The sequence below is a fragment of the Pinus tabuliformis genome, chromosome 1_1, assembly GCF_031772625.1.
Source record: "Pinus tabuliformis cultivar Carrire ecotype Pingquan chromosome 1_1, CPIR1, whole genome shotgun sequence".
In the NCBI taxonomy this organism is placed as follows: Eukaryota; Viridiplantae; Streptophyta; class Pinopsida; order Pinales; family Pinaceae; genus Pinus; species Pinus tabuliformis.
The window spans coordinates 557,832,552-557,840,561 of NC_142297.1; the positions used below are offsets into that span (position 1 = coordinate 557,832,552).

General features: G+C 33.3%; 2 pseudogenes; both read left to right on the plus strand.

Annotated features, from left to right (window-relative positions):
• The first annotated feature begins 3,191 nt into the window (after positions 1 to 3,191).
• LOC149214364 (GDP-L-galactose phosphorylase 1-like) lies at positions 3,192 to 5,663 on the plus strand (annotated as a pseudogene).
• A 339-nt stretch (positions 5,664 to 6,002) lies between these two features.
• Positions 6,003 to 7,585, plus strand: LOC149214365 (GDP-L-galactose phosphorylase 1-like; annotated as a pseudogene).
• The last annotated feature ends 425 nt before the right edge of the window (positions 7,586 to 8,010 follow it).

Genomic DNA, 8,010 nt, shown 5'->3' on the forward strand with positions numbered 1-8,010 from the left:
CGTCATATGGCATGAAAGAATGACATTTAAACTATCTATTTGCAAACTAATGAAAGAAAAATCAATTACTTCACCTATGATCTGTATAGCTCGCCAATTAACTTCTAAAACGGGGTTAAGCTAAAGGCACCAAAGATATCATCATATAGAATGAAGAACTGATATCTAAACTATCTACTTGCAGACTAATGAAAGAAAAATCAATTACTTCACCTATAATCTATATAGCTCGCCAATTAACTTCTAAAATGGGGTTAAGCTAAATGCACCAGACATATCATCATATAGCATGAAGAACTGATATCTAAACTATCTACTTGCAGACTAATGAAAGTAAAATCACTTACTTCACCTATAATCTATATAGCTCACCAATTAACTTCTAAAACAGGGTTAAGCTAAAGGCATCGGAGATATCATCGTATAGCATAAAAAACTAATATCTAAGCTATCTAAAAGCAGTAAACAAATATCACTAAAATTGAAGCATAACAACTGGAATTAAAAACTAAAGTACAGCAGAGGATGCAAGTCTGAAATCACCACTTGATGCAACAACTACATTAAAAAGCTCGAGCAAAAACTAATAAGCAAATATAAGAACATGTAAAGAAAAGCTAATCTACAATCAACCGATTGAACACACTTGCATGAATTAAAATTGCATGAATGGAAAATCTAAAGTATCAAACTTGAAAGTAATAAAATGACATATTTGAATGAAATCAAAGAAAAACTTCAAAACAAAATCTACTCTACCTTACATTCTAATGTGCTTCCATGACATCTACTTCACATCTTCTTCCATGTTGAGAACATCAAATCTTTATTCAAATTCTTCAAAATTACAAAGTACAACAAAGCTCTCCAAAGCTTTCCAAAGCCATCAAGAAAGAACTACAAACTCCAAGCTAAAGAACTAAAAAGCCAAGTTAAGGTAACAAATGAAGGAGAAAGATCTCATATTTATACAAAAAGATGAGAAGCCATCTCATTAATGAGAGTCCATGAATCTCTCCTCTACCTCTAGAGTCCTAATCAAAATAGGCACTAATAAGACACATGTTTTCGTAGAGTTTCAATACAATTAGGAGATGTGACATATCCTCATGATCCCATGATTCTCTCCACTCAAATTCGAATTTGGCCTTAGAGTGCCACATAAAGGTCTTCTAGAAGCCTCCTTTTAACCTACACATGTCAACAATCTCAACCCACTTGTTAGGTATAAGCATATGCAAATTATTTTCTAATTTTTAACCACAAATTCACTTAAAAAGGCTTAGAATTAATAACGTTTGGAAAAACATAAATGTGGCCCAATGATAATGAAAGTGGGATGAATGTGGTGACATAGTAGTGAAATGGAGGTGATATGATGGACATAATAGTAAAAGTGTAATGTAAATGAATGACATTTTCAAGACCCAAAAGTGGTTCTTATCTTCCAAAAAACAAAGTTGCTCCCATCAAAGATTAGCGGTCTGATGGATCCCCCACTTTCTTGATTACTCATGATGATGGATCTTCCTTCAAGCAATCAAGCTTATTTTGAAGGACTTGCTCTAATACCAATTGTTGGAAATAACACTGAGATGGGGGTGTGAATCAGTATTATCAAATCAATAATTTAATTTTCAAAACATATTTGTATACGCTACTTCAGTTAAGTGAACTAGCATGTATACACGACTGTACTTAAGGAAACCAGCATATAAGAAGAGATATTTTGATTTACCCTATTTATCACGCATTGAACTTTAACCAGTATATCAGAAATTCATTAGACAGTGCAGTAAAAGAAGAATATAGCATCACACATAAGCAACACACATGAACACCAAGATATAAGGTGGAAACACAATGTGGGTGAAAACCACCTGTTGTTGTCATCTCTGTCTTCTTTTAATAATAAGAAAATCTATTTACAATTTTTGTACTGGTGTAGACTTATACCAGTACGCAAACTTCTACCTGCAGAAGGTTACAACCTTCTCTCATTCTCCAGCTTCTCCTAGAAGGGAGCTACAACCCCCTAGTTCTTATACTAGCCACTATGTTTGCTAGTACGTAGGTGCCGATCTACAAAATGCTATGACCTCTCTTCTTCCAGGGACCACATTTCATAGATTTTCAGACTGGATCCATCAACAACATCATTCAATCATCAAATACATATGCATCAACAATCACCTTTTGAACCAACCACAATCGAATCAACACCCCATTAATCTGATCATTCAGAATACTATCACCAGAATACAGTAACCAGAACCCAGAACTCTGCAACAGTAAAGAGAAATAACTGAAAAATATTTTATAAGATATACACTACTTCCATGTGTCGAACTTGTGTGTATACGCACTTTTCTCAAAGCCAACCAGTCTATACATATATAAATATAAATTCAGAGTTCTACAACTATTCCAGACTTTAGTTATTCCTAAATCATATCATTTACAAAATAATATATGCGTCAGTATTCATATCTAGAATATACATGAGAAAAAACACATAATGATAGTTCATTTTATGCCTTAAGATCCTGATCCATTATTAGATCTAATCCCTCATCATCTGCTAAGGTTCATCATTGGTTCAAATCCAATAATGCACCATAACCCAATAACTTGCATACTAGATCTCACACTTCATCAGATATTCGATACTTGCACACCATGGCCTAATGATCTTCTCCTCCTTTTATAGTTTTAGGAATTTCTTAATACCATGGACCAAAACCACTTAAGACCAATACCTTGGACCAAATACCTAGGGTCAATGCCTCAGACTAGATACCTTAGACCAATAACATGGATCAAAATACCATGGACCAAATACTTTGAACCGAAAACTTAGTTTTCGATGGTATACACACTTTTCGTTTTGTGAAAGTGCGTTTGTACGTATACGTGACTTGTATATAGTGAACCTATGTGTATACGCATCTTGGTGAACCTGCATATACCTCTAGTGAAGACTGATCTGTAATTCTTTGTTGTTTACCTACTATGCTTTGATCTTTCATTTGAGTGAGTTTCCATCAAGGACAATACCTGTATCATAATGCCAACAGAAAAATGCAGGAACATATAAAATTTCTAAGTGCAAAATGTGATGCAAATTCTTGAAATTTCTTGTTCATCATACATTAATTGGGTATGCCTTTTGGGGTGATTTTTTTAAGGACATGGATTGTATCGACAAACTGTGTCGGGGTAATAAATTGAAAATCATCCCTGGAAAGTATGGTTTCATTTCTCAGCTGAATGAAGGGTTTCATCTTAAGAAACGTCCTACTGAATTTCGAGAGGACAAGGTGATGCAAGGCTTTGACCCTAATAAATTCAACTTCACCAAAGTAGCCTAGGAAGAAGTGATTTTCTGTTTTGAAGAAATAGGGCAAAAGAAAGTTTAATACTTGGAAAAATACCTTGTCTTTGACAGTCAAAATGTGATTGCCATAAATGTAAGCATAAATAATGATGATGGAAGCACCTCTTGATGTAGTTTAGGGTTTTCACTATACTTTGATGCACTTTTGATGTTATTCTTTTTTATACTACAAGTCCAATTGTATATGGGAATGTGCTTCTTGTGCCTGGAGTATTGGATTTATTTCTCAAATGCATTGACCATGATAGCTTGTTGTTAAAATTGCATTTGGCTGTTGAGGCTGGAAACCCATTTTTTCATCTTGGCTACAATGGCCTTGGAGTTTTTGCAACTATAAAATATCTACACTTCCACATAAGTACACTATTTTAGTTGCAACATGTGACTCTTTCCTCATTGAAATTGTTTTGGTGGAACTTTTGAACAAAAATAAGAAGAGGTTAAAGATTTCATCCTTTTTTTTTTCGATTCGATAACAAATTTTGAACTGTAGAGATATTATTACAACTTTGATATATGAAAATGTGAAAATTGGAATGATGAATCAATTTGGAAAGCTTATTACCTTAACGTTCCATTCCCCATCGAAAAAGCACCCAAAAAAAGAGTACCATGGAAATCTAACAAAGGCGGGGTCAATTTCTTGGAGCTCCTTGACTATCTATTGAGGGGCCTCTTTTTTGAAAGGGATAATACTTTGGAGGATCTCTAACATCATTGGAAGTGATTTCATCTATCTTTGAGATAACAACATACCATACAATGTTCTCATTGTAAATTGTGGCAAAAGGTGCTTTTGTTTCCTTAGGTATATTGCAGTAGCATATTACCAATGGTTGTTCCTCCCTCATGTAGTAGTGAGTTAATAGTGATGGTTATGTTGAAACCTGTTTCTTTTTATAAAGTGTAAAATCTTTTTTTATATTACTAAACATCTTTGAAATGCATATATAACTAGTGATATGCAGAAAAATAGGTTTTGGTAGAAGTGGACCAAGAGATAGTTAATATTTCTATGTGGTAAAAAATGAATGAATTTAAAAACTTAAATGGTAATTTCATTGCAAAAGAAGGATACCCCTATAGACAAGGTTTGAGCAATAGTCCTGGAAATGTTTAGATAAATGACTTCTTGGGCTTTCAAGGATTTTGGGTTAGAAGCATATTAGTAATGAGAATTGAGAATTGGCATACCTTTGATGAAGACATGCATAATATACCTTTGTGGTAATGTACTCAGTGGTTGGAAATATAGCATTTAATACACATTTTCTCCATGTACTATTGTGAAACTCTCCAAAATGGGCTTTTATGTATAATTGTAAAGCGACTAACCAAAAATATATTTTAGTGGATATGTAAGACATGGTTTGATATTTTGTTTGTGTACACATAACACTTGTTTGATCTCTTGGTTAAGGATTCAAACATCTATGTGGAAGAGCTCACTAACTCTCATAAATTTTGGTTCTTTTTTATTATTCCATTAAACGATAAATAATATCATAGCTACCTAAAATTGGGTTGTTATATTTCTTATACCTAATAGTATTATGTATACTTTTACAAAACATTTTAAGCACTTGTTACCTTTGAAAATATTGAAACATAGAACTCAAAAAGCTCAAAAATTTCATCAAGAAAGTGTTCAACAAAACACTAAAGTAGTGACAAATGCTATTTAGAATATGTAGGAAGCTCATCAATTAATATCAAAGAATTTATATGTAATGCAAACACCTCGTCTCAATGTAGAGGATCTCCTACAATTTAATATTATCAGATTGAAGCATTTCTAATTACAGAGTTTATTGATATTTATTCTCTGGTTATATGACTCTCTTTGATTTTTTACTTGTTTTATGTACAAAGCATTAGGATTGAAACCTTTTCTTTGATGAATAATTCTTGTACATATACATTTCTCACAGAGAGAGAGAGGGAGTTCGAGTGATTCAAATTTATTTCTATTCTAGGTCACAACATTGCTCATAATTTGGGGGAATGGGAAGAATATATGTTAAATGGATGAATTATCTAATCTATGAAGTCGATTTCTTTTTTTTTCTCTATCCATCTACTACATTAATAGGCTTACATTTTGAAATGATCACACTAATGACAATTATTCTCTGTTGTATGGGTTATATCCATCCTTTCTATTTACCTTTTGCTGATCTTGCGAAATTCGTGATTTGTTCCAATTTCTCCATTGTTGGAATGAATGTGAGTTGGATGTGGAATTTTGTTGGTTTTTACCAGGTGAGTTTGATACACTTGTTTTCTTTGTTTTGCAAACAAGTATCCCACTGTTTTTATAGGGTTTAAATCAATACCCTCACTTTCTCACCTTTTCTGTTCATTTGTATGTAAATAAATAGTTTAGTTGTTATTAGAGTTATTGAGAATTGTTGGACTTTTTTATATGTAACCTAATACATACTAAAAATATTACATCCCATAAAAGTGTTGAAAGTATGGAAAATTATAGGAACATATAAAATTTCAAAGTACAAAATGTGATGCAAATTCTTGAAATTTCCTATTCAGCATACACTAATATGGTTATGCCTTTTGGGGTGTGTTTTTAAGGACATATTTTGACATGGATTGTATCCACAAACTATGTGGGTGTAATAAATTGCAAATCATCCCTGGAAAATATGGTTTCATTGCTCAGCCGATTGAAGGGCATCATCTTAAGAAACATCCTACTAAATTTCAAGTGGACAAGGTGTTGCAAGGCTTCAACCCCAGTAAATTCAACTTCACCAAATTAGACTAGCAAGAGGTGCTTACTGTCTTTGACAGTCCAAATGTGATTTCCATAAATGTATGTAGAAATAACGACGATTACAACATCGTTTGATGTATTGTTTGGGGTTTTTTACTATAATTTGATGCACTAGTGATGTTATTCTTTGTTATACTGCAGGTGATTCCAACTAAATATGGGCATGTGGTTCTTGTGCCTAGAGTATTGGATTTCTTGACCCAATGCATTGACCATGATAACTTGTTGTTAACGTTGCAATTGGTTGTCAAGGCTGGAAACCCTTTTTTTCATCTTGGGTACAATAGCCTTGGATCTTTTTGCAAATATAAACCATTTATGCTTCCACTTAAGTCCAATATTTTAGATGCAACATGTGACTCTTTGCTCATTGAAACTATTTTAGTGCATCGTTTGATCATAAATAAGAAGAGGTTAAAGAATTCATCATTTGTATTTTTTTCGATTCAATAACTAATTTTGAATTATAGAGATATGATTATGATTGTGATATCTTAAAATTGTATGAATTGGCATGATGAATCAATGTGGTAGGCTTCAGATAAGGAACAACCAATGATTACATCGGAAAACCAGTTAGCCGTTATTGACTCCACCCCCAACATGGATGGTTGGCGTAAAGTGGAGAAGAAGAAGGGCAGGAAAACTTAGGCCAGCTGGTTTTCCTTTAGGCTGCTCTCCGGAAAATTGTAGCAGCTCTTTCTCTTGCTGCTTTTAGGCAGTAATGTACATTGTGGGTTGTAGGATATTTTTTCACACAACCAAATTGAATGCTTAATGCATATGCTTGTAACTTTTTATTTCTTTTTAATAAAAAGTTCGCTTTTTTTCCTTGGAAAAAAATCAATGTGGTAGGCTTATTACCTTAACATTCCTTTCCCCATCAGAAAAGCACCCACAAAAGGAGTACCATGGAAGTCTGAGAAATGCAGGGTCAATATCTTAGAGCTTCTTGACTATCCTGTGAGGGGCCTGGTTTTTGTGGGGGGGTAATAGTTTGGAGGATCTCTTTCACGTTGTTGGTAGTGCTTGCATCTATCTTCAAGATAACAACATACCATACAATGTTCTCATTGCAAATTGTGGCAAAAAAGTGTTTTTGCTTCCTCGAGTATATTGCAGTAGCATATTACCAATATGTGCTCCTCCCTCACGCAATAGTGTTGTTGACATTCATAGTTATGTTGAGACTTGATTCTTTTTATATAGTGTAGAATCCCTTTTTATAGTACTAATCATCTTTGAATTGTGTATGTAACTAGTGTTATGTAGAAAAAAAAGCTTTGGGAGAAGAGAACCAAGAGATATTAGACACTCAAGTTAATCTTTTTGTGTGGGAAAACATGAATGCATTTAAAAATTTAAATGGTAAGTTCATTGCAAAAGGAGGATAGCCCTATATACAAGGTTTCGACAATTCTAAAAAATGTTTAGATAAATTCCTTCTTTGTTGGTTCAATATTTTTGAGTTAGAAGCATATCATTAATGAGCATTGTCATACCTTTGATGAAGACATGTATAATATACCTTTGTAGTACTATACTCAGTGGTTGGAAAGATGTTATTCGATACAAATTTTATCCATGTATTGCTATGAGGCTCTCCAAATGAGGGCTTTTATGTATATTTATAAAGGCACTAACCAAAAATATAGTTCGATGGATATGTAAGACTTGGTTTGATCTTTTGTTTCTGTACACATCACGCTTGTTTGATCTCATTAAGGATTCATACATCTATGTGAAAGAGCTTGCTATCTCTCACAAAGTTTGGTTCTTTTTTCCAGTTCCACTAAAAGATAAATAATATCATAACTAC